This window comes from Artemia sp. Qi Xiang Cuo, chromosome 12 (genome assembly GCF_049724085.1).
Source record: "Artemia sp. Qi Xiang Cuo chromosome 12, ASM4972408v1, whole genome shotgun sequence".
NCBI lineage: Eukaryota > Metazoa > Arthropoda > Branchiopoda > Anostraca > Artemiidae > Artemia > Artemia sp. Qi Xiang Cuo.
Genome location: NC_142805.1, coordinates 3,974,399 through 4,002,107, shown reverse-complemented (window position 1 = coordinate 4,002,107; position 27,709 = coordinate 3,974,399). Strand labels below are relative to the sequence as shown.

Here is a 27,709-nt window from a genome sequence, read left to right as displayed (position 1 = left end):
CTCCTGAAACACAATGATACAATTGATTACAGCATGATTGACCGTCTAGGAACCGATTGAGTCATTCAAACTTTCTATCAATCACCGTCAACGCTTGACTCAAGGGTCAAACAGGTTCCTAGATGGTCAATCATGCTTTAATAAATTGATTGACGGAAGCGTTTGATTAAAATGCTTGACCGTCTAGGGTGTCCTTGAGATCCCGACTAACGAGATTCAAGATTCAAAAAGTTTGGAACTTGGCCCAATATTGAGTCCAGCGCCCTCGCCGCTTAAAATAAGCTCAATTCATTTTGCAAAAGATATTTTAATTAGAGTTAATTAGTTTTTTTTATTATTTTTTAATTAGTTCATATTAGTTCATTAGTTTTTATTAGATTACGAAGCTTTTTTAAAAGTGCTAAAAACTTCAGCGTAAAGAGCAATGTATTGAGGGGGAGGGTAACTCCTTCATATACGAAATAAGTTCTGTTCATTTGAGTTTTAATGCTGCTCCTTACTTTCAGTAGAAAAAATTTGTTTCTTTTTTTATTTGATACCAAAGAAAGGTAAACGCGTTTTCATTTGTTGCCACGTGTATGGATCCTGTAATGCGGCGTTCAGGAGTGAGTCTTGAATCAAATCTCGAAATTCAGCTTCATTGAATTCTCAAGCAGTAAGGTTCAAAGGTTTAAGATCCTGACTAACCAGATTCAAGCTTGAAACAGTTTGAAAATTGGTCTAATTTTGAGTCCAGCGTACTTGCTGCTGAAAATAAGCTTAATTCCTTTCGCAAAAGAAAACATTAAGCAATTTTAAAAATATAATTGTTCTTCAAAACATAATTGGGCAATAACACAAGAAGACAAAAAAAATCGCAGTGTCATGAAAATCTATTTAGGAGCTAGACAGAAATAGTTTTTGTTCAAATATATGTTGAGAATGGGTGTGCACCTCCTTATAATTACCTTTTACGGTAAATATAGTAAAAGTATGAAGCAAAAACATTATAAAGAATGGTGCTAGGCGTGCCCCCCCCCCAGTGCAAAATTATCTTCATATGTAAAATTGATCAGCTACAGAGAAAGTATGACAAATAAAATAATGACGAAAAGGAAGAATTTTCAGTATTCTACGAACATTCCAAAGTATAGGCAGAATGTATGGTTTAGAATATCCTGTAGTATTTATTTTCATATTTTTATTGGAATTTAATTCCTTTTTCGTTTTCCTGGGGGATTGAGTTAACATAGCAGAGTAAGACAAAGATAAACACTGGGGCTTTGGGGGTGAAACCAACCTCAAAGGCAAATTTATTAAACATTACAAAGTTTTTGGAAAAAAACAGATACTTCAAAATTTTGATTTGATTTCATTGGGGTTAGGTGGGGGCCGGATAGCAGAAAAAGAACCGAGAAGGAGGTTATTCGCCCTTTAATAGCTTCCATCTTTAAAAAGCAGCCCTCACCTAACTTTCTAAGATACTTACTTCTATTTGAAGCGAGGAGGGGGGTGGCACTTTTCTGGCCCTTTTTCGGGGAAAGGGACGAGTCCTTTGATTTCTACCCCTCCTCCCCATTCTACTCATATCTGAAGGGTAAATGAGAATTAGGATGTTTAGGTATTAAAGTGCATTCCTCGAGGCATCTGTTCACCTTCGCGCAGTATTTATTATTGGGAAGCATGGAGAAAAATTCTCCATGGGGCAACTTTCCATGGGAGAAATCCTCTATGGAGCAATTTTCTGTGGGAGCAACTTTCTAATGGGAAGGGACTATCCTCTTCAATACATCGCTCTTTAAACTTAAGTTTGATTTTTTTTTCCAATTCTTTAAGAACAACTCTTGAAAAACAAGGACCCATTAATAAAAATAACAAGTTTTTTTAACTAAAAAGTTTAGCGTGAAGACCGAGGTATTGACGAGGGGGCAACCCCTCTCATATACATAATAATTTCTGTCCGTTTTAAGTTTTAATGTTGCTCCTTAATTTCAGTTGAAACAACTTGTTTTTTTTTCTAACTTAAGTAGGCCTATAGGGAGGACTCGGAGCGAATTATAGCACTATACGCCGAGCTTTTATTTCGCATTTACTTAATTAGAAAATATACTACTACTACTACTACTAATAACTCCGAGCTTCACTCTTTACCCCCTCTCATCGAGATACCATTTTCTTTTAAATTCTTCCTTAGGATCTCTTTCCATCCCATCCAGGTCCGACCTGCCTTTCATTACCCCTCCCTCCGGAGGGATGGAGAAAAAACCACAATATTTGGCAATTTGTCATCTATTATTCGTAAAACTCGGCCTGGCCCTCTCGACCTTTCTTTCATTTTAGCCCTAGAAAGTGGGATCAAACCACATTTTCGTACATCCTGTTGTTTGACATACGGTCAGCCAATCCGATTTCCATAAATACCAAAAAAATACCAAATAATATTTTTTATTATAATTACCTTATTATTATAAGTAATTATAATTATATATTATTACATTATATAATATATACCAGGGTAATATAACAGTAATACAACAATATAACATGGGTTGTTATATTATATATTACTATAATACTACTAATTACTATAATTATTACTTAATTATTACATTCCCAATTACTATAATTACTAATTAATATATCATAATTACCTATTATTATTATTATTATTATCAATAATAATTACCAAAAAATATTCTTAGACGATTCCCCTGGAACACTTAACAAATCTTCCTCTGCCTTTTGAAGAACTAAGCAAATTAATAGAGCCTTTGAATCCTCCTCAGTGAGAAGAGGGGTTCCGCAGAAACACGCCAGGGATTAGTAATGAAGAGAAACAAAAAAAGCAAAAAAAGTGCACTTGCACTAATGCATGGTTTTAGAATGGAATTGTGGCCTTAGCAGTTTTCACTAGGAATAGATGAAAAAGGAACAAATTCAAATTTTTATTACAAGGGAAAAACCATCGCAAATGATTAAGAATTGAAACACTAATACTAATTTTGCAATCTTAGCAAACATTGACTTATAGTACTGTTGATCCTGTACCATAATTTTTGACCGGTTTGACAAGAATTACTTGTTCACGAAATGCGATAAAACAATTTAAACTAACAGGATCCGTTACAAACACAGTAAAAATAAATGTACAAAAATCACAGAAGGCATATGTATCCTTGGCAAGAATCAAATTAAAAACAAGTTTTTTTAACTGAAAATAAGAAGCAATATTAAAACATATAACGGACCGAAATTATTAAGTATATGAGAGGGGGTGCCCCTCCCTAATCCCTCTCTCTTCACGCTTGAGTTTTCATGTTCTTTTAAAAAAGCTACTTGTTGTTCTAATTAAACAACACTTGTGTTTCCGAAATCGTTCTTAAAGAATTTTGAACAAAATTCAAACGTTAGCGTAAAAAGCAATGTATTGAGGATGGGGCCACTCCCTCAATTGCATAATAATTTCTGTCCGTTTTAAGTTTTAATGTTGCTCCTTACTTTCAGTTGTTTTTTGTTTTTTTTAAACAAAAAAACTTGTTTTTTAATTAAAAAACTTGTTTTTTAATTTAATTTCTGATCGCTCTTAAATAAAGCCGGGAAAACCGACCCAACCTCCATGGAAAAATCCCCTCCTACAGAAAGATTATCTAGGCAACTCAATCCCGGTGAAAGTTTACCCCACCCAGTTACCCTTAACATCTCCACACGTAAAATTGAGTCGGCAACGAGAAAGTAAGACGAATAAAAAGAATTTCGTAAAGAAATCCTGGCCAATATCCCCAGTGTAAAATTTCCCATGAAAAGTTCATCCCTGGAAACTTCCATCCCCATGGAAAATTCTCCCCGGGTAAAATCTCCCGAGCAGAAAGTGCCCCCCCCCCCCGGCCAAAAAATTTACGCATACTTCCCAATAACAAATACTATATGTAAGCAATGGACAGTTTTTATAACTTAAAGACCTTTCCCCAGGGAGTGTGGGGAGGGGGCATATTTTCACCAAAGGCATAGTTATTGAACCTTTCAACTTTGCTGGACAAACTGGCTATCTCAAAAGTCTGATCGGACGATTGTGGGGGAAAAAGAGGCGTGTGAGGGGGGCTAGTTGCCCTTCAATCTTTTTAATCATTGAAAAAGGGTACTAGAACATTTAACCTTTGTTCTAATGAGTCCTCTCACAATACGCTAGGATCTTTGGTTCGATAAGATCACCCTAAAAAAAAAGAAAAAAAAAAAAAAAAAAAAAAAAAAAAAAAAAAAAAAAAGCATCCATATAATCTTTCTTGTGGCAAAAAATCCAAAATTCCACATTTTTGCAGAAATGAGCTTGAAATTTCTACAGTAGAGTTCACTGTAACGCTGAATCTGATGGTATGATTTTCATTAAGATTCTTTGACTTTGAGGGGGGTGTTTCCCCCCCTTTACAAAAATCAGGCATATTTTATCAGGCTCATTACCCTTGAGGGTAATACTTAACTTTATGAACATGGAATCTCAATAATAAGCCGATTCTTTCGATATATCTATTGATATCAAAATTACGTTTTTCGGAGTTTTGGTTACTATTAACCGGATCGCTCCAAACTTACAGTTCGTTACCGTGAACTATTTGATTACTTGTTCAAGAAATGCGACAGAATCGTTTAAACTACCATGATTCGTTATAAAAATAAGCAAAATAAATGTGAAATGTTACAAAAGGTATCCTAAGAAATTTTTCCATCAAGAAGGGGAGGAATAAGAGTAGTAATCTATCAGGCACTTTCAATTACACATGGAATTACACAAGCCTGAGGCATGAATATACAGTGTGGTATCACGTGGACATTGCAAATAAGCTGGAAAACCTTTACCTATAAAGTGGTCAAACACGTTTTGAGAGTATAGTCGTGATTATATTACTCAACCGGACTGGTTTTTGAGGCAACACCCATTTTTTAGGGTCAATCAGAGACAGCGTAGGTTATTCTATATACGATAACTTGATTGGTGATTGGATTCAAATAAAGGAGTGATTTTCATTGTAATTCATATTAGTAAGAGACTTGAATTCAGAGAGAATAGTTTATTTGAGAGGATATTAGTAGAGAAAATGAGTGGTGCATTTACATTATTGGAGATTAATGATGGAGCCGGCAGCAGCAGCAACGATATACGAGTACCAAATGTGGCTGTGGAAATAACCGGAGGCTGTAGACTATGCCTTGAATGGGATGATATGTATGCTAGATACGTGATATCATTAAGCAAATTTAAAATGGAGGAGCAACTATGTTTTGCTGCGAAACTGAATATTGTGCATATAAATAGACTTCGGGCAGCATTAGATTTGCTAGTGAAATATATTGATGAGAACAAACTGCATCAGTGAATACCATTGATGTAAATATGATCAATAAAATTGTTTCTAAATCGAAGGTATTTTTCTTTCTATAGTAGACTAGCGTATATTTTTTAGAGTACGAAAAATTCTGGTTAGTCTTAAGTTGGCTGTGAGAGTGTTAGGACTCTAAAAAATGGATAGATTTGAGAAAGAGCGAATCATGGGAAATCTAGCGCTTATGGAAAAACGTTTGATTCTAGATGATGATTTTCTAGAGCTGTCTATTCAAAGGAAGATATTTTCTCAGGGAATGCTTGTCAATATAATGAAAACTGATTCTCATCATTAGACTTTTCTATGAAGCTTCTACGTCGTGGTCCAATTGCATTTACACAATTTATTGATATATTGATCACGACACGGCAAAATGATATTGTGGATATGCTTTTAAACACTAGTTTAGAAATTTAGGAATTTTTTTTATAAGAAAGATTGTGTTCAAGGATGATTTACTCCTCTCTCTCTCTCTCTCTCTCTCTCTCTATCCCAGTCAATTTGTTGTTGTTGGTAGCTCAGTTTCATTGTTGCAGTGAGAGTGTCAACACATGTTCCATGTGTTGAACAAAAATGTTCCATACATGTCCCCTATGTATGTACACACTGGGCAGCTGGTCATCATGTGAGAATTGCACAATGATTGATGAGTATGATGAAAAGTGTAGATTATGCAAACCGTGTAAATTGCATAGAGGATATGGTGTACAAATTAAAGGTTGTAATTCCTGTCTTGAAGAGTTTTGTGACTCTCATCCTAGAGGGCACCTATGCTGCAATTGCCATAATGATAAATTTAATCAATGGGAGAATACATATCCCGGTATGATTGGAAAGAATCCTAACCGTGATTTTAGTTTATTGCTACGAGATTGGTATCGTCGTGGTTTTAGATTGTTCTGGGAGGAGGAGCCGGGTCAACGATTCAACTGTTGGAACAACAAAAGAATATGGTTTATGCGTCATCGTTGTGAAGAAAATGGGTGTTATGATTATAAGCCCACTGATTTTTATTTGGCTGTGACGGAATGTCATTCGACACTTGAGGACACTGTGAAATTGCTTCAAATAAGCAAATTGAAACATGTGAATTCTATAGAATGAATGAGAATAGTATCATTGACTATACAAAGAGATATGAAAAGAGTGAAGTTACACTCTACTGTAGAAAATGTGACCCTGACATTGTAGTACATCAGGATCAGTATACTGTGAATTCAGATAATCTACCTGCATTAGTTGTTGTCGACAAATACCTATATCTAGTAGAAGACGAAATCTAAAGAGTAGAAAAGTCGTTTTTTATCATGTATATACATTTTTTCATTTATTAATAAACAATTTCACATACATTTTTATAACATTTTATTCGTAGGGCACTAAAATCAATATTAAACAAGCTTGTAAGTATGTTTTCCACTAGACAGTCGTTCAATCGAGGTAAGTCAACGTAGATGTGGAGTAACTGCTTTTAGGTATAGCCACGGCATCTGAACACGAAAAAGAGTGGTGCATGAAACCCATATGTCTTATTCGTTAAATCCTGTACTCTTCGTTGATTTTGACTAATAGTTTTCCCACTGCTCTCAATAAAGTTGCGGATGTAAGGAGTATAGAATTTATACGATAGGCCAAGAGGATAAAAAAAATTCAATATTCTTCGCTGTTTGAAAGATGCATAGCCAATGGCCGGTCTTCAAAGTCGATGGACTGCTATTAACAATGATTAGGGTATTGTTAACACTTGGAATTTATTCAATGAAGTCCGATGGTATGCAATAGGACTTGTACTGGGACATGTATGGATCCATACTAAATATGTTGTTTATTTGGTTTGTGTTCATGGTGCTAGGTCTAGTAGAACGCTGCCGTCGGGTGTGATCTCCCAATAGGTTTCAAATTGACTCAATGATATTAGCGTGATGCTCTCAGTCAAAGCATCAGCAAATGTACACTCTAAACGTACATTCCCTGTTCGTACTATGGTCATATCCTGAGTCCCCGACAAGCCCAAAACAATTACTCCATGATTTTTTGAAAACATTGCATCGGTTATTCCATTTTCAAATAGTTGAGAGTCATGATCTAGGGATTGCATGTTCAACTCGTACAGAGTTCTATAGGATTTTTTGTCAAATGATAGTGTACAGTGGAATACCATTCACTTTGCACACAAGTCTAGATAGACCAAAAAAATTCAAATCATGGGGGGATTCAGTCCAGGATCCAACGGCACTGCCACTCTTCACAAAGGCCAAAGCCAATTTTGATGAGATTTCTCCATTGATAAATGATAAATCGCTATAGCTACGAGAGCCGGTGGCAATGTGACGTTGATTGGTGATTGTATGGGGGACAAGAAGTTTAATGTTGTCGCCATTGGCTCTTAGCTTTTCTACTGCCAATAAACCAGAGCTCATAACCTGTTGTTTTCGAACGTGGAGATTTGCCGATGTGATAATGACATTTGCATCAGGTGCTGCAGGAAGTGTTTTTCTCAAAATTAAATTCGATGGGGCAAGTTGCAACTTTGTATCAATCTTGACATTGGGGGATAGCCATTGGGATATATTGAATATTTCATGGTTTGATTTTCCAACCAGATGATACTCCTGGCTCACTGCAGCAGTCAACTCACCGTCAGTATCAACACCTGATCGATATTCATAGCCCAATGATTGTCCTCTCAACTCCTTGTATGCCTTTGGTGTCATCATCATAAATTGTATGTAGCTTGCATAGTTGGATAAATTATTGCTAGTGCTCACCAATGTTCCATTAATAAATACATTAATTTGTTTGAACAGATTGTGTAGAATACAGTTTTCGTAGGAGAGACCATCGGCAACACTTGGAGTTGTATTATCTGACTTTTTATTCACCGCAACATTTAAATCAATAAATGTCGATGACAAATCAATGAAATAGTCTTCATTGGAAAATATTTGAAAGTGTATATTCTTCGAGAGGGGTTGTTGGGGATGAAATTGTTCATAGTAGCCATACTTGACACTGACATCAATATTTTCAGCATTGAACAGATTCAATGAGGAAGTAATTGATGGATATGATTCCTTGTGGGGGGAGATAAGTCATCTCAAGAGAAGAAATCATTCTTTAATCTAACAGTCTTTTTATTTTTCTTCTTCTGCTTATTGGTCTTCCTTGTTTCATTCCTCAAAGTCCTTGTTGATGTCCTTCGCTTCCCGCCTGGGTGGAGACTGATGAGCGAATGACGCACACGCATCCTTTTCAATCCCTCCCCATTTTGTCGAAATTTTAATGGCGCACCAACGGCTCTTGCCGAAGATCTAATATTTTCCTTAACACTCTTCTTGAAATTCTTGCCCAACCCCCAGTCCTGTAGTGTTGAGGCAGCAAAATTTGATGCAGTCGGTAAAAGATATTTTCTGGCAAGGGGTAGTGCAGAACGATATAGCATAGCAAACCAGCTACCAAGACCATAGCCAGACATTGTAATACGCCCCTTTTAGTAGTCCAATCCATTGCCTATTTGACGTGGACTCAAGAGCACCAACATAGCAATCGATATCGGGACAGACAAATGGAATTGTTCTATTGCTCATTTTAGGTGATTGTGTCGCTGACAATGGGTCGAAAATGACATGTAATTGCTGCTAAGCCTTTTGTTATTGCTAGAGAATCACCCAATTCACTTCTTTGTGTTAACTGACAGAGTTCCAAATACGAAGTGTTTACAGGAACATGCTGAAGATGCTTTATATTATAGTGATGAACAAGTTCATGATTTGTTTTTCGTTCAAGAACACGTAGGAGGGGAACATTTGAATTACCAACTCTCGATGTTTCCACAAAGGATGCATAGAGAAATATGCAAGAGTCCGAGGCGAAACCAGGTGGATAATCAGCAAAAATAACTTGATCCATCCCGTAAACGGTGCCAGCATTTTCCGCATTGATCATATTCTGTTTAAAGCCAAGAATATCTCTCATATTATCATTGAGAACAATTATTTGGGTGTCAACAGGTGAGGTAATGTAAATCCTATCGTGTTCCAATGAATAATTGAAATGGAATGTACCATTCCTACAATATGAGATTTTTCTATTGATTTTACGCCACAAATCTGTCATATTATTGTATTCAATATATTTCAATTTAACATGTGGATATTCGCTAGATTTAAGTGCTTCAACCAATCCATAGTTGACAAAGAGAGATCAATCGAATGGTAAAACTTTTATGTCATGAACACAATCCTTTTTCAGGATGTCAAATTTATTTTTGAAAGTACAGTCGAGTAGAACCACTTCAAACGTACCGTAAAATTTCATGGCGGGTGAGATTTTTTTCAAAAAATCACTTGTCTCCTTCAAGTTGTTGTAGAGAGGATCGGAGACGTTGGAAATAAATAATACATACAAATCATTGGGCACTGTTAATGTCTCCACCACCGATTCAAGAATCAAAATCAGAGCTGTATCCTAGCCACCGAACAAGTAACTGTTTCTTGCCTCTGCGAGTACGAGTTTTAATATCTTTTCAATTTGATAGATTTCACTATTATTCTTAACCTTTTGTAGTTCATAGTCATAAAAGCCGCCGAGAATCTCTTCATCTTTGGTATCGCGCAAACGATAAGTTATGGGTTTAGTATCTAGGATTTTTGCCACTTTAAAAAGTTCTGTGGACCACAAGTAATTCCCCTTTTCAAAAACATTTGTTGTCCTATTAATTCGAGCAGTATCACCAACATTGAATTTATTTTTCTTCTTGACAATCGTTTCATTGGAATATTGTTTAAGAAAAGTGTCAATTGTATCATGATCAGAATGATGAACTTCCGTTGGGGTTGAGTTGGACCATGATCGATGAGGTCGTTGATTATAAATCAACATGATTTTTATCTAAATCATGAATAAAAGCCGGTGTATTTTTCAATGTACAATATTTTGAAATTAAAAGTCGAATAGTTCTTATCAATCGTTCGGTCAAAGCAGCCTTTATAGGACTATTACTATGGTAGAGCAGTGTACTATATTTCACTAGTACTTTTGCAACATGGGGGAACAAATTCACACCAAACAAATTCACTACCGCGATCCGTTTGAATTTTTTTATACGAATCCTGTTCGAGAATACTTTCTATAGCCTGAGCAACTTCAACGCCTCTCTTTGATCGCAATGGAATTGCATATGCATAACGACTATAAACACTGATTGCAAGGAGAATGTACTTGTAAGGTGTATTGTTTCGTCGTTGAATCTCATCTAGAGTTAGGAGATCTGCTTGCATTATATGCAATGGGAAAAAGGCTTTAGTTTTTCGATATTTATTGGCACGAAGTCTATGATTTCTATGCAGAGTGTAACTTGATTCATTTTGTAGATAGTCTTGTAAACTTTTAGTGTGAACACCAGCGACTTTGGAAAGAGTGGTGGGGGAACTTAAACTCCCCGCCTCACCAATATTTTCATAAACACCTTTCAGAACTTCAACCCTTGTGAAAGTAAACGGGGTTTGTAACGTTTTCTACCTGTTGGTGTGCTAGTTGCGGTTTATGAGGTGTGTGTTGGTGACATGAAATGTTATCACTTTTTTCTAGGTGACAAAGTTGTGCTCCTCCTCGCTACCGTTGTCAATTTTCCACTAGGTTTGCTAGTATCTTCCAATATTGATTTAGAATCTTCTTCCTCTTCATATTTTAAAGGTCTTGTTGTTGTTGATGCATGTTCATTTAATTTTTTTAGAATTTGTCTATTGCTAATAAGACTTTTGGGGAAGTTTAATGCATTTAGAAAGTTGTAGAGATGAGCGTCAAATGATAATAGTTCTTTACGATTTGTAACCATATCATAGATTAAATCAAGTAGATTATAGCTCTTGCCCTGAATTATAATCCCTTTCCCATTGCCATCAACTTGAATATGATCTTGACCACTTTCCATGAGATAGGTTATGAGTCGTTTACTTTGTTCACGATATGAGTGGGGCATTAGACTTACAATTTTCAATACAAATGAATACAATTACTCCTTCTTTAATTGTGTTCCAGTAGCAGGAGCAGAATCCTGAGGAGATGATTCTTTCTTGTGATCAATACCACTGGCCTTTGCACGATACGGCTTGTGTTTGTCCACTCGGCGAAGAGTATCTTGAAGAAAAAGCAGTTTTTTATCATCCTCAATATTCTCGTTGTCAATGAATTTACTCAGATTGTTCTCAAAGTATTCCACAGGTCAGGGAGCGAGTTTTATTAGAGACAATTTATAGGGTTTTGCCATTGTCTAGAGAAAGATGGTTACAAGTCCTGCAGTTATTGGCAGTAAAAGTGTGAAAAAGCTACCGCCCACCTGAAGAAGTCGTTTCTTTTTAAAATTCTTTCCTTTCCTTTTAGAGGCCAATTTACGTACAATAGAACGATGTTGCTTTGCCTGTTGCTTAACTACTTCTGGCAGTTGAACATTACCCTCGGTCAAATTTAAACAGAGTTCAGATATTAGATTAATGAAATCATTGTCAATACCATGTTTGAGTATGGCTTTCCTAAGCGAGGGTTTTGAAGTGCTTAGAACTGACAATAAATGTCTATTTTCATGTAGTTTCTTCAGTGTCATAATAGCAACTAATAGGTCTTTTTAGAGTTCACGGGGAGATATACTGAAATTTCACTGTCAAAAATATCTGTGACTACACGCAGATCCTTGGGTGTATTTTGATTAAGATCCAATAAGATATAGCCGTAGGGTTTATTAGGTGTCTGATTGTATGCTGAGAGCAGAAATTTAGGGGCGCCGGGGTATATCGGTTATTGAGAGTTATTAGTGAGCTAGAATCACGAACAACTCTGTAGATGGTATAGTAGGTGCAGTTCAATGCAAGTGTTCGCACACATTTGCTCTGGTGAAAGAGATTGTGTAGAACCAGAGTGATGGAAATCTGTTCATGATGAGAGCGAACAGTGAACAGTTGTAGCATTTCCTGGGACCATTGTTCAATAGATTCAGCCAGATCATCAATAATCAAACAAGAGTTTGGTTCAATAATGCTGAAAACATCAAGTCCCTGTATGAATTGTATCTGCACCAATCCCGTCATGCCAATTGCTTTTATTTTATCGGATGAGTCCTGCCAAATACTGTAACAATAGTAGATTTTTTCGGCTTTTCCACAAACATTTTATCGCAATTTTTAATTATTTTAGTTAAGAGTGCTGTTTTGCCTGACATTGACGGCCAAAAAAGAAAAGATCAAAATTGTGTTTTAAATTGATACATGTTCCCTTGAAAAGGTCACCTAGACAACTAACTGTAGACTATAGCTGTCTAATGACTAAATAATTTCCCTACTACTACTACTCCGTTCAAGAATAATGAGCCAGAATAAAGAATCATATTTTCTTTTATTATATGCATAAAAAAGTAACACTACTTAAAAAATACTACATTGAAAAAAGCACATTAAACATGAAAAAATACACTTTTTTTAAAATTTATTTATAATAAAAAATACAACATTTACATAGGCACTAGAAAAAACACTTTAATAGATACACTTTTTTTTAATTTATTTATAAAAACATTCAACATTTAATGAATAATGCACTTAAAATAATAATATCACTTTTATTTACAGCATTTTAAATGGGGTCTCCCCGGGGGCGGCCGCTGCGGAGGGCCGGGAAGTGCCCCAGGGCCGGAAAGCGCGGGCCCACTGCGGCGGGCCGGGGCGGAGGGGGGCATTAAATAGTGGAAATTGATCTGCCTTGCACACACACATACACACATTAAAAATTGTTTGTGATATAAGAAAAAGAATTTAAAACCACCCATTACCCAAAAAACCCTCCCACCCAATTTGTACTTTTTTAATGAATTTAAGTTAATTTTTGTATACAGAATTGTTTTATTTACTCTATACATTCAACACGGTCTGAAATTAAATAATGTCCGTGTGGTAGTAACTTCAAACCATCCTCAAGTACATAGACTTTGTCCAATATGGCCGACATGGCCTTTTTCTCAACTCTAACTGTTTAGTTTTTAAATTGTAAAGAGCAAATCGCCATGACTTTCGCTCTTGGGACTAAACTATATTCCACAAAGTTTTTATACACACTCATGTCAAAATTATTTTTTACAAAGTGTGTAGGTACCCCCTTGCAAACTTGTTTGATATCCTTGTGCGTTTCCACAGAGTATACCTCGGTCCAGGAAACACACCACTGGATATCAGATCACTACCCGTTTCAGATTTTAACATTAACAATTGATTTGGGGCCTCACGTTTCACTAGCTCTGGGTAGAGATATTCATCCCAATTAGTGTAGTCCATTCGTGAGCTAATGTACTCACCATTTTCCTAATCATTCTATAGATTTTCAGTTTTGACTTTTAACAGGAGTGAATCAGTGTCCCCGTAATACACTTGAACTTGTCCCTCAATCTGCCACTGTACCGTGCATACATTATTATAAAATGATAACATGAGTTTCTTAGATATTTCAGTTATTGCACTGCCGCCTGCAATATCTTTATTTAAAACAATGTTTCTTTGCTTGTGTTGTAGGAGCACCTTATCAGAGTCTTTGATTATGAATGATGTGAAGTTTGGATCTGCGATGATTCGAGCACAATCTTTGGGATTGGTCACAATGTCACATCGACTTCTGTTTCGTACGCTTTCGCAAAATTTACCGAAAGCTGTGTTCAAAATGAGTTTATAGACTTCTTTTTCAACTTTCGTTTTCGCTTGTGAACGCTTACTGACAAAGGTGTCAGTGAACGTTTTCATGTAAGGCTTTTGATCAAATTCGAGGGCTCTATGAATCTTTGTGACTTTAAAACCATTGGACACCAGCCATTTCAATAGCACGTGATGAATAACGATATTCTGTTTCGGGTTGAGGTTGGCAATTAGTTTTTGTTTTGAAGGTACCCAGTGCATAGTCCCATCCTCTACTAAAGATAAATTGTAGGGGCTCAGAGAGTCCCTACCCACCGGTCTATTTATACACGGAAAAACAAAGTCTTTTACCGAGTCATGGATTTCCATGAGTATTTCACCGTCAATTTCAAAATACAATCCCTCTGCCCCATTCTCCTCAATACTAACAATATCAGGGAAATTCGAAGCACATGGATTGTCAAGCCATTTATATTTGCTAAACGGAAAACAGTAGTGAGACATTGCCAATGGGCAAAGAGAATTCATATCAAAAAAAACTACGTCCGACTTTTCATCGGTGTGCTGTCCGGTCGGATCAGTTGTCATGTTACGGTCCCCATGAAAAACATACCCACCCCTCATTGATCTCTCTACAAACAGATGCTGATCCACACCGGCGATCAGACCTATTTCTTCTTTGCTGGTTTTAAGTATCAAGTCCATCACCAGATGAGGAGTGGAAAAATAATAACCTAAATCCAACCCAAATTCCCCATAAATTGTATACGTATTTTTGCACACAATGTCCAGAAGAGTGAGTACATCACTGGCCAAGTATAGTTTACAATAATCCCACCCATTTTTACATCCACCCTTTGCCCAAACCCTCTTAGCAAATTTGTAGTCGCTAGTGATGCACTCACTCTCAGTAAGAGAATTGTAAAAAGCTTCAATGAGCGGTAGTGACACTTCATCTAGCCTCGAGCCAGAATTGTAATAATCATATTGACATATGCTCTTAAAATTTAGTATGTCATACATTTCATCATCGGGGAAGCGCTGTTTAAGGAGAAGGAAGCTATCAAAATTGTCACTTTTCTTTATCTGAATAAATTGAATTAAAGATTTAGAGAAGAAACTGAATCAGTCTAAAAAAAAGATTTTATTCAGGCACGTGTTATCCTTGTCAGCTGTTTTCCACATGAATTCTAGCAGCAGTAGCTTTTCCGATAATTTGAGTATGATATTATATGAAAAAAACCATCTATCCATGCGTCATCTACAACTCCACCCTTGGCAATGCGGGCCAACGCCGGTAGAACAAACTAAGTCATAATTGGAATTATGTATAAAACAGGTACGAAATATTGTTGTCTAACGTTTAAATTGCAAGACTGATGTGCTACCCCCAAAAGCTACTCCCCCCGACGTAATTTCCTGCCACAAATGATCATGGTCGATCACCTTCCTCCTCCCCCCACTCCCAACACCATCATCAAATTCTCCCTTGCAAACCCAACACATTTTACGATTTTTAATGGCCAATCTGTCATCCGGTAATAGGAGCATAGGATAGTTTGTGTGACGAAGGCGCGAAATTGCACTGTTCGCTGTTTTGATTAGATTGACCAATGCCGAGCGCATGCAGTCTTCACCGTCACCTAACATCTCAACTACATCCTGCACTTGCATGGTATTATTGAAATCTCGTTGCGCGTGAGCGTAAGAGACCCCTATGAGTTCATGTATTTTAACACAATTTGAATTTGACGAATCGTACACGTCTGTGAGTTTCTCTTTGCAGTCTAAAGCGATCTTATTGCTCTGCAGGAGCGTCTTTTGGAGATTTTTAAAACGTAAGATCACTCTATCTCCGCTTACCGTCTCCACAGCCTGGCATCCATGACGTTTACAGTGTTTCATGTGATGCTTTAACTTTAAATCTTGAGAGGCATGTTGGACAGTAATAACACACACCACCCCGCTTTTTACCCTCACTTAGAACCCTACTAATATCGGTAATTGGATTAAAATGTCCAATTGAATCGGGGTCTGTGGGTGGCGTGTATAGAAGCCACACCCAATGTTCTACTGATTCAATTGGAGGAGCCATCACTGGAAATAATACCCCCTTCTTATCGGAACGATGACCCTCCTCAAATTCTGTTTCATACTGTAACACCGTCACACCAATCTTTAAATGTGCGTTAGCCCGCTCGAAAATATCAATTTCTTTTAGTGTCACGGAAAATTGACCATTTAAACAATTAAAATATACTATTGGGAACTTTGAACCCTCCCTACCATTAACTGCCATTTCATCCAACTTTTTTTTAGATGGCTATTTGAAGAGGTCTCTAGGCGGCAATTAAAAATGCACACTTGAAACACTGTAGCCTCGTATCGAAACAGATTCGTTGTATCCCCCTACATCCCTCTAAATCTGAATGATATTTTAAAACTATAGCCCTATCACTATGCCCGGATCTTAAAATAAAATCCCTTTTAAATCCTTTTAACATATAAACTTTCAATAAATAAAACCACTGATCCACTACCCCCCTCGTTATAATTTTCCCAATTAGTTTGAATGCTATTAACCCAATTTAGAAAAACCTCCTCATAATTTGATAAATGCCGGCGAATTGCCAACATTTCTGTGTACAAGTATTTCGAATAGAACTCGCTCGCATTTTCATTTAAAAAAATATTTTTAGTGCTATTGATGCTTTTAAACTAACCCCCACACCCCCGTCTGTTGTTCAAGAAGGGCTCGAATCTTATTATTATATAAATGTGTAATGGCCTGGGGATCTGTTATTATATCCTCCGACACTAGAAAGTTAAAGGGGTCGCTGAATTTGGCGCTGTAGACCTTTATGTGGTGCAAGGCAGAGTTGGAAAGAAAAAAATCTGGAAGAGGGGGTACTTGTGTTGTTGTTGTATCGTTATTACTACTACTACTAGTTGTATCATTAACTAGAATGGTGGGGGTGACATAGAATTGTCAATAGCACCGCCCCCAGTCTGTTCAATTGCAATGGATGGAGATGGCATGAAGTCCTCTAAGTCAGTTAGTACGTATTCCAAGGTGTTTGGGGATAGCTGATCAAGCCAGCCTGTATTGTCCTGTGACGTAATTTCTTTATGAGGACCCGGTTCAGATGTACTACTAACATCGCTTAAATGCTCTCGCATAAATCTATCTGTCCATTCCGGGTCCTCCACCATGTCAATGTCACAAGTTAAATCGTCTAGGCTGGCCATGTCCCCAAAACAATTATTTACAAAAACCCCTATGCCATTCCATATTGTCTAGAACTAGCGTAGGTTCATCTCTAAACTCCATTGGTGGTGCTAGGATTGGTTCAGGTCCACTAAATGTTGATGTTTCATGACCCAATGAAGATGGCGCTGCTAATTCATTAATCTATGGTTTATTTTCTATGTGAAATAATCATTATTTTATAAAGTTAAAATAAAAAGTTCATTTTTCACCCCACCCATAAAACTCAATTCCTCCTAGCATTATTTTAACTAAATACTTGCCCCCAACCCCTCCGCACAAAGTTCAGAAAGACGCAATAGTCTATTTATGCTGAAGCATTTCTAGTCGTATGTTTACCAGGATATTGAATAAGTGCCAATTTTCACCCCACCCAAAAATTCTATTATTACTATTAATATTTTAACTAAATTCTTGACTCCACCCCACCCCCAGAAACGTCAGGAAGAAGCAAAAGATTGCTTTATTTGACAATAAAAAAAAATACATTATATTCAGCTATCTCTGAGGGGGGCAGAGAAATTTAAAACAATGGTTGGGGGCCAGGTATTAATATTTTAATATCTCTGACATACACTCTTAGAGTGTTGAAAAAAAATTGGCGAAAAGAAAAGATTAAAAAAAAAAGTTGGAAAGAAATAGGTAGATATTTCTATAATCAGGAATAAGGTAAAATACCTACATTTCCAACTTCAGATTGCACTTGTATGCCTGAAGTCCCTGGCAAAGCATGAAGGGGGGGGGGTGGCCTCAAGATCTTGAGTAGAAGAGGCTGATGCATTATGAGAAGCCATCCAATCCCTCTTGAATTTTCTGCCAGGTTGCATAGAGGTTTGCGCAGAGCTGACACTGGCATGAGAGGCTCCTGGCATTAAAAGTTGTGTGGTCATTGGCTGTTCTAGAGCAATGGAACTAGCATATCTGATGATGGAAGGCCTTGCAGCTTGCATCGATGTGGTATCGTTCCATCTTGCTCTCTTTTCAGGGGGGAGTAATTGTAGGAATCTTCCTCCTCCTTAAAAAAGAAGAAAATTTTAGATTGAAATAATGACCCCTCTTTTACAGATAAATTGCCCTCTAAAGTTGTTTCTGATGTTTGTAACGCTCTATCTATTAGTGCTTTAGAAATATTAAAAAAAAGTTTCTAAAGTAGAATTTTGGAAAATTTTGAGTTTGGGGGAAAGGGGGATTTCAAAAACATCTTCCCATAATATAAATTACCCCCTAAAGCCGATTCTAATATTTGTAACGCTATATCTATTAGCACTTAAGAAATATTTAAAACAGGTTCTAAAGTAAAATTTTGGAAAATTTTGAGTTTGGGGAGAAGGGGGATTTCAAGAACATCTTCCCATAATATAAATTATCCCCTAAATTCAATTCTGATATTTGTAACGCTATATCTATTAGCACTTAAAAAATATTTAAAACAGGTTCTAAAGTAAAATTTTGAGTTTGGGGGAAGGTGAATTTCAAAAACATCTTCCCGTAATATAAATTATCCCCTAAAGCCGATTCTGATATGTGTAACGCTATATCTATTAGCACTTAAGAAATATTTAAAACAGGTTCTAAAGTAAAATTTTGGAAAATTTTGAGTTTGGGGGGAAGGGGGATTTCAAAAACATCTTCCCATAATAGAAATTATCCCCCTATGATATTTGTAACGCTATATCTATTAGCACTTTAGAAATATTTAAAAAAAAGCTTCTAAAGTAAAATTTTGGAAAATTTTGAGTTTGGGGGGAAGGGGGATTCAAAAACACCTTCCCATAATATATATTATCCCCCTAAAGTCGATCCTGATATTTGTAACGCTATATCTATTAGTGCTTTAGAAATATTAAAAAAAAGGTTCTAAAGTAAAATTTGGAAAATTTTGAGTTTGGGGGAGGGGGATTTCAAAAACATCTTCCCATAATATAAATTACCCCGTAAAGTCGATTCTGAGTTTAGTGTAGTATTCTTTAATTAACGATTTTAATATCAATTTTTTAGTATACTATAACGTTAGACCATATCTTAAATTGACAACATTGTTCAAAGATCACTTATGCTTCGCATTTTAAAGGCTTTACTCACGTTTAATTTGACCATAAAAAGAATCTCTATGTCAAGGAAACCCTTGCCGCTATCCATAAACATGTGCTATTAATACTTTCAGATAATACACATGCAAAAGGTGTTTTGAAATTGCCCCTCTTGCTAACAGGATTATACACAGATGCTTTTAGACCGGAAACTCTATTTTTGATAATGGGAAGTGATATTTTGAACGAAATAACTATTTCTAAAGAATTAAACTCGTAAACAGAGGAGGGGAGGGGGATTAGGTTTACATATTAGAAAAAGTAGCGTATTTTACGTTTTCTAGCGACTATAATCATCATATTGTAGTTTGTATTGTTGGGGGGAGGGGTATGCCCCTGAAATTTGAATTTACTGGAGAGATGGTAAAATTATTCTATTTGGAAATAAATTAAGAAATTTACTAAGCTGTACTCACATTAAAAATCGAAGTAGGCATAACTTCAACGTCAATAATATTTAGTGTAATATCCATGATATGTTAAATCATTATGAAAATTTAATCGTAAGGTATGAGCATTTTATACAAAATCTCAAGGACGAATAAAAAATCACTCCTTTTATTTGTAACCAATCACCAATCAAGTTATCGTATATTGAGCAACCTCCGCTGTCTCTGATTTGCGTCTAAAAAACGGATGTTGCCTCAAAAACCATTCTGGTTGAGTTATATAATTTCGACTATACTCTCAAATCATGTTGGACCACTTTATAGGTTGCCAGCTTTTTTAAAATGTGCACGTGAAGCTACGCTGCACATTCTTGTACAGTTGATATCAATAACAAAAACCTAGTCTGGTTGTCTTATACAACATGACCATACTCTCAAAACATGTTGGACCACTCTATGGGTTGCCAGCTTTTTTTTAAAATGTACACGTGAAGCTTCGCTGCATATTCTTGTGAAATTCCTTGTGCAATTGATAACAATAGCAAAAAAAAACAGTATTATTGTCTTGTACAACCTTGAGTATTGTTTCAAACATGATTGGGCACTTTATAGGTAAAGGTTTGCCAGCTTTTTTGCAATGTCCACGTGATACCACACTGTATATTCATGCCTCAAGCTTGTGTAATTCCATGTGTAATTGAAAGTGCCTAATAGATTACTAATAATAAGAAGTTTAGAAGAAATGCACTTGTCCTGAAAATTGTTTGGAATCTGCGTAGAATATTGCAAAATGATTACTTTGCAGGGAGCCTAAAAACGGGAATTCACAACAGTGAATGCCACCAATAGCTGTGTTTTTACGATTTTAAATTGCATAGTTTATCACTTCCCAGTTATACACAAAGTTTCAGTTTATTTAAACATATGTATGCAATATATTTAAACGTCAGAGAATCCTGTTGTAGAGGTTTGAAGCCCCTATCTACACAAATGTGGATTTTTTTTATTGAAAAGCAAGGTCACGCATTCGCATTTATTTCTTTGTTTTTTTTTTTTTTTGTTCAAAATGGAATTGTCCGGTGGGAAATTTTCAGGGTGGGGTATACACGGGAGAAATTTTAAGTGGAGGAGTTATCAGCGGGAGAAATGTTGGGGGGGGGGGGGGAATTTCCCGGAAATGTTTTTCCACGAATGGGGATTTCCCAGCAAGGTTTGAAAAACAATCAGAAATTAAATTGAAAAAAACCCTGAAAGTAAAGACCAACATTAAAGCTCAAAATGAAAAGAAATCATTCCGTATGAGAGGGGTTGTCCGTTCCCCAATCCCTCGCTCTTTGCGTTAACGTTTGACTTCTTGTCCCAAATCTTTAAGAGCAACTGCTGAAACATATGGGCAGTTTACTTGGAATAAGAAGCGGTTTTAAAGCGTTAAAAAACTCAAGGATAACGAGCGAGGGATTGAAGAGAGGCAGCCCCCCTTAAATAAAATCTGTACATTTCAAGCTTTAATGTTGCTCCTTACTTTCGTTCAAAAAGAAATCTTTTTTTATTTAATAGTAGTAGATCATCAAGATCTCGTGATTGACACAGCTTTCTCAAAAGCATATATTTATTATGAAACTTTCATTGAATGTGATAGGGTCAGTGAGTGGTTATTTAAATCGCCAAATGACGAAGAATATGAATGATGAAACAGGGAGGCTACAGATTTTAGTTTGTATTTTCAAGTTATAGAAATAGTCTCTGGATACACTTATCAACACTTTGTTACAGATTTGATTAAAACCCCATAAACAGGTGAACTATAGGCCTAGGGACAACACAAGGATTTCCAGAAACAATCATAAAAATATTAGGGCTCCAATGTGCTCCAAGCAAATGGAGGACATGTGCTGTTTTCAAATGTGTTTCTGATTTCAATCTTCATCTACATTATTTGGTGGTTGTTCTTTGCAAAATCATATATTCACAAAGGGAGGGGGAGAGAACACCTCTCAAAGACTGATGAAAGGATCTTCACCAGAAAGGTAAAAATGGTTGCCTGGAGCTTCCTTCTTTGGGATTTCGGACCCCCTCCCTCTTAACTACGGATAAGTGTAACTAATGGTAGATGACAATGATGCCTAAACTGAACAAGAACTAAACAGAACCAGAAACGTAAACCTAGCTTCCTGTTATGATATCAGTTACACTACGTCTGCATTAACAGCTTTCCCATTAAAACCTTAAATTACCTTAAATCGCACTTGCTAGCGATATGGACGAATCCAGTGTATGCCAGTTAGTGATGATGGGGCCGCGGAACATCTTCTGCATCCCAGTTGAGTGAGCCATGGTATTGTCGCCTAGTCTTTGTCAAGAATTGATTTGAAACTATCAATTGTTGTAGATCCCACCGTCTTCCGCTTATGCCATTCCACAGACCTACGATTTGATTGTAGAAGCAATTTTTTCTTTTTCTTGTCTTGGCACGCTTGCGGAACAGCTTTGCTGAATAACCTCTGGTACTTGACGACCAGGCGGATTCAAATTTATCTTTGTCGTCAGACTTGAGTGACTTACAGGTCATTATCATATCGCTTCTGCATCGGTGGTATGTCACGAGTTGGCAGTTTCAGTCGACATCCATACTCTTTATCTTTGAGACACTTTACGCATTTTGTCGTTCGTCATTGAACAGATTCGAGAGCTGTCTGTTCTGTTTTATTAATTGGTGTGGCGGCACACAATCAAATCTAGGTCTCACCAGGCTTTTATAGAGTTTAGTCACTAATGCTGGGGATCTACTAGTGATTGTTTGCTTAATGATACCAAGAGCCTGGTTTGCCCCTGCTTCTGTAGCACGGGTGTGGCAGTTGAATTTGAGGTTTTCATCCACAACAACCCCCAAATCTCTATCTGAGGTACTCTCGAAAATCAGTTGTCTGTCACCAGAATTTGATAGCATTGAATATTGCCATCGTGGGTTATTTCCTCCAAAATGGAAAACCTTGCACTTTTCAACATTAAACTAGAGTCTTCATATATAGGCCTATTTGCAAAAGCAATCTACATCAGACACTATTGAGGCTCCACCCTGCTGTGTGTCAATGGGACCAATAAGTTTTGAGCCACCAGCATATAGGCTTAGTTTATTAGTCACGTTTTTTGGAGCGCCGCTAATTTAGATATTGAAAAGTGTAGGTCCCAAAACCGTTCCTTGAGGCACCCCACTTAGGATCTCTGCTATTTCAGAATACAAAACTGCACCACCTTCACCAAAAATTCTGACCCGCTACTTTCTTCCCTTCAAGAAAGACAAAATCCAGTCCACTACACCCTCTTTCATAGCTATTGCCTTCAGTTTCAAATGGGGCCTTTGATGACAGACTTTATTGAAGGTTTCAGTTTCAGTTATTTATATTTAAAAACAAAATACATAACATACATAACATTCCTGCCAGGAAAGCACAAAAAAAAGAAAAAAAAGGCTTTAGCAAAGTCTAGCAGAACCAAATCAACTGGGAAACTTTGGTCAAGGAGCTCAATTATATAATTATACTGGTCATTCACATTTGTTTCAACTGATCTACCTGGTTGGAATCCATGTTGATGTTTTGATAGGTCATTTGTGGCCAGATATTTGAGAATGGCAGCATTTACAATACCTTCTAGGATTTTCCCAACAGCAGAGGTAACACTGATTGCCCAATAAGTGGGAGCTTTGGTCCTGTCATGCTAAGATATTTAGAATATCATAAATATCAATGCCTTATATTTCATGCAATAATAAGAAATTTCCCAGATAGCTATTTTAGATAAGACCTGGCTATGTAATGCTGGAATATCAAATCCTACAAAAACTACAAATTGGAAGTATATACAAATACAAACCAGGCACACAAAGACACATAGGAATTCATTTCAAGGGAGGGGGAGGGGTAAAAACAGAAAAACTGATGAAAACATTAGACGTTTGCATGCACATAGGCTTGAGGGAGCTCCCCTCCCTGGAGATTTTGAAAACCTAACAACAAAAAATATGTTCTTTTAAAATTCTAGGGGCAAAAATATAAGTGGGAGGGGAAGGGGCTAAATTACAATGAAGTGAGCATCTTAAAAGTAATATCTTTTTACTGCCTAGTTTAGGGCACTTCTAAAACATTTGAAACTACAGGGAAAATAGTTAACATCACAAGAATCTGAGAGCGAACTGGGCCGGAACAGCCGTCTTTACCTGCATACTTACCAAGACCTTGCTCAGCAGTTTTCAATTTTCAGTGACAAAGTTTTCACAAATAAATTTGAAGAGAGAAATAGGGTACATATTAACACAGAACAAAACAAAATACTTACAGGGCTTTGCAAAAGCAGAGATTTTCAGGCAAAGCAAAACAGGCAAACTACCTGAAAATGGATTTGTTCTGACAAAAAAAAAAGAAAAACATAGCCTGGCAAAAATACAAAGTGTTTTTTTTATACAAGCTTTTCTTAATAGAGTCAATCATATTTACTGATAAAATGTAGTCTTTATATCTTTTTTGGATCTGTGGGATCATTAGCCAAAAATTTAAAGGCCGGGGGCAAATGTACTTTTAAAATCTAGAGGGGTGCCATTGTTTTTTTTTTATAAATTCACTAAAACACCCAGAAAGGGCACTTTTCAATGGAAGTAATCCAAAAAAGCCAATTTTGAACCCTAGGGGACCCCCCCCCCCCCCGATCACACCAGTGAACTGGATTTATTCCTGCATGTAACAACAGGGCATTTGACCATATTTAGCGTTTCAGATCTTTTGTCAGACTAATAATTTACCCCAAATAACTTTTAATGACGTGTCTTGTAGACTTTTCAATAAAGACTGGGAACAAACCAGTAACAGGTATCAAAAATAGGATTCAGATAAAGATGCATGTTGCCTCTCTTTAATTATTTGAATCTTTTGATGAACTAATAATAATTATTTTTATTATTTACAAAACGGATTACAATAAATAAACAAACAAACTTCTTATTTACAAAACACAACCCAATGTATTACTGCATGCCGGACAAAAACCCAAAAAAAGAATATAATATTTTCTTTCATTATCTTTTATTTCCTCAGACCCTAATAAAACCCAACCCAAAAACAAATAAATAATTTCACTCGCCTCCCTCTCCCACCCCTCGAACAAAAACAGGTAAAAAAAAAGAGTGGGAACTTGAGAAACATCCAGTAAACAACCCAACACAACTCACAACATTCACAAAAAGAGAGGAGAAAAAAAAAAAAAGGAAATAAATCACTCTTCCATTCAAAGTCCAAACAATCATCTCACCATCAAGATTCAACCAACTAATGAACTAATAATGAACATTAAGTAATTTATATCAGCTTAATCAAAAAATTGTGTCAACATCAGAAGTGAACAAGCCGAGTTGAAGCTGCCTAAAACGTAATTCCAAGTAAAACTATAAATTTCCAAGCTATGACAGATAAAAGCCCTTTGAGTAAACATTTTATATACTGTACGACTGTAAAATTTCCAACAATTTTATATGAACTAAATTGTGCCCTGTCCTTTCATCTTGAAAGTCAGTTAGTTTTCATATTTCATGGTAAATAATAGGACATTATTTTGGATTTTCAACACAGTGGGGCTTTTGTAAAACAATGTTCATGGTTTTTTCCTTGTTTTTCATGTATAAAGATGAATATAAATTTTGATTTAATTAATAACTAAAAATGAAAAAAAAATCAAAAAAGCCTCATACCAAAAAACTAAATTCATAAGTTCAATGTGTTGTTTATCTGGGATGGGTCTACCAAGAAAAAATAGTTAATTTTGGTTATTGGACAGAAATCAGACAGGGGAAAAATAAATTTGTCATTGAGTTCCTTATTCATTGCTTTTTCCCAATATATTAATCACTGTCATTACAATTTTCTTCCTAGCCCACTACCCCTAATTGGGCTAGATAAAGAACTAAGCTATATAATTAAAGGAAATTTGTCCAACCTTAATAACAGTCTACTGAGCAATATCTTATCAACATTCTGTATACATAAGCCTCTATTTGGCTATTTTTCTGATAAGAGATTTATGGAAATTGCTTACTACATTAATTTTCCTCTATTTGGAATTTAATGGCATTCTTTTACCAAATAACAGCAGTCCTAAATACTAGCCCTATATTTGAGTAAACACTATACTGAAATACTAAGTAGGGTCATACAACTGCAACAGAAACAAATTAACACAGCAACCACAGGAAAGTTCATGCATCCAGATAGATTTCAACACTGTGGTTTCATTTGGGTAAAAAAAAAGAAAACACATTTTTATGAATTTTAATCTACAAATATTATGTTTAAGTCTACCAAAAATCAATCAATCTTGATCAGCCTTTGCCCAGTAGCATCATTTCACCAACTAGAAATTTTTACATAAGAAAGGTTCATTTTGTTCCATTTTTAAATACAATCAGCTTGTGAAACATAAAGTTCCTGAATGATTGAAAATAGGACAACAAGATATAAAGACCAGAAGCAAAAAAAATCCAACAACATTCTATTCAGTATTTCTAATGGGACTTTTACCGTAACAATTACCATCTGTGTCATAACAATTACCATCTGTGCTTATTTCTCATCAACAGTAGGGTCACTGTTCCAAATAAACTTAATTAAAAAAAAAAACAGCAAATCTTTTTAAAAAAAAACCTCCCCCTCCCCTATTCAGGGGAGGCAATTACATTGGCAAAATTGCATTTTAGAAAATATTCTAAGGGAAACATTAAAAAAACAAAAATAATAATGCCATTACATTTCTTTTTTTTCAACTCTTCCCAAACATCAAGGCTGTTTTCTACAAGTGGGCACCCTAGTTCCTTTGATGATCCTATATGCAACCCTTATAAAGTGTAACTCTGTTGCTTTGGATCTTGTGATAAATCATATTTTCTTTGTCGACTGGATTTCTCATGCTTTTGACCTGGTAAAATGCAGTTTACCTAAGTGACTGTTTGCAATATTACAACTACTAGGCTACTACTTCTAACAACTCACCACAGCACCAAGCCGCCTAAGACCAACATGGACCAACATGGCTAAGCACTCTCCACCTCCATCCCAATCTATTCAAAGCCCCTCTCTTTACACCCTCTCAGAAAGTTCCCATTTTCCTTAAAAATTCTCTTTACAACAACCTCCCACCCCAACTGTGGAGAGTATGCTTTCTGTTTAGCCCTAGACAGCTGGCCAAAAACGACATTTCTTGGCAATCTGTCATCCTTTATCTGCAGAAGTTGCCCTAGCCATCTCAACCTTTGTCTCATTATAGCCTTAGAAATCAGGATTGAACCATAGTTTTTGTATAGCCTACTGTTAGAAATGTGGTCAGTCAGTCATGTACCCACAACAATCTGTAGACAATTTCTCTGGAAAACATCTAGCAAATCTTCCCGTGTTTTTGTAGAACCCAAGCATCAGAACTATATTTGACTAGAGTCATCACTTTAGCTTCCAATATTCAAATCTTGGTTTGCAGACTTATCTCTAAATATTGAGCAGTTCATGTTACTGACCTACACATAAAGAAAACATACCACTAGATGCCATTTTTTATGCTGTTTCTGAATATAATAATTGTTTTTCTTGCAAATTCAGTTTTAAGTCTTTTTTGGACCCTTGAAAATGATAATTGCTTTCTATGTTTTTGGTGCAAAAAGGGAGAAATATTGGTTTCAAACTTACAATGTCCTTATAAAATCCATTTTGTTAAAGTTATATAATCAGCAACCCTTTATTTGTTGCAATTAAGTTGGATAAAACTTCAAAATATTTTCTGCATTTTCCTATCCACCATGCTTCTTCTGTCCACTTGATATTTTTTTTACATATAGGTGAAACAACAGTTTTTAAGAAGCCTCACAGAATAAGAAGAAAACGTAATGAATTTGTTTTTAGTTTTTTTA

The 27,709-nt window shown here is 36.1% G+C and overlaps 2 protein-coding genes across 5 annotated transcripts in view; both read right to left on the bottom strand.

The window, feature by feature from the left end:
* sll (adenosine 3'-phospho 5'-phosphosulfate transporter 1) overlaps positions 1-27,709 on the bottom strand; it is a 242,696-nt gene that overhangs the window by 13,318 nt on the left and 201,669 nt on the right. The window contains exon 1 of one of the 4 annotated variants that reach the window (XM_089097481.1): positions 24,106-24,156. The exons of the other annotated variants lie outside the window; for them this stretch is intronic. The gene's annotated coding sequence lies outside the window, so the exon portion shown is untranslated. Of the gene's footprint in view, positions 1-24,105; positions 24,157-27,709 lie in introns of those variants that run through there. 4 annotated transcript variants of the gene reach the window in all.
* Positions 1-27,709, bottom strand: part of LOC148945672 (cytosolic 5'-nucleotidase 3-like) — an 81,456-nt gene that overhangs the window by 48,953 nt on the left and 4,794 nt on the right. The window lies entirely within an intron of this gene.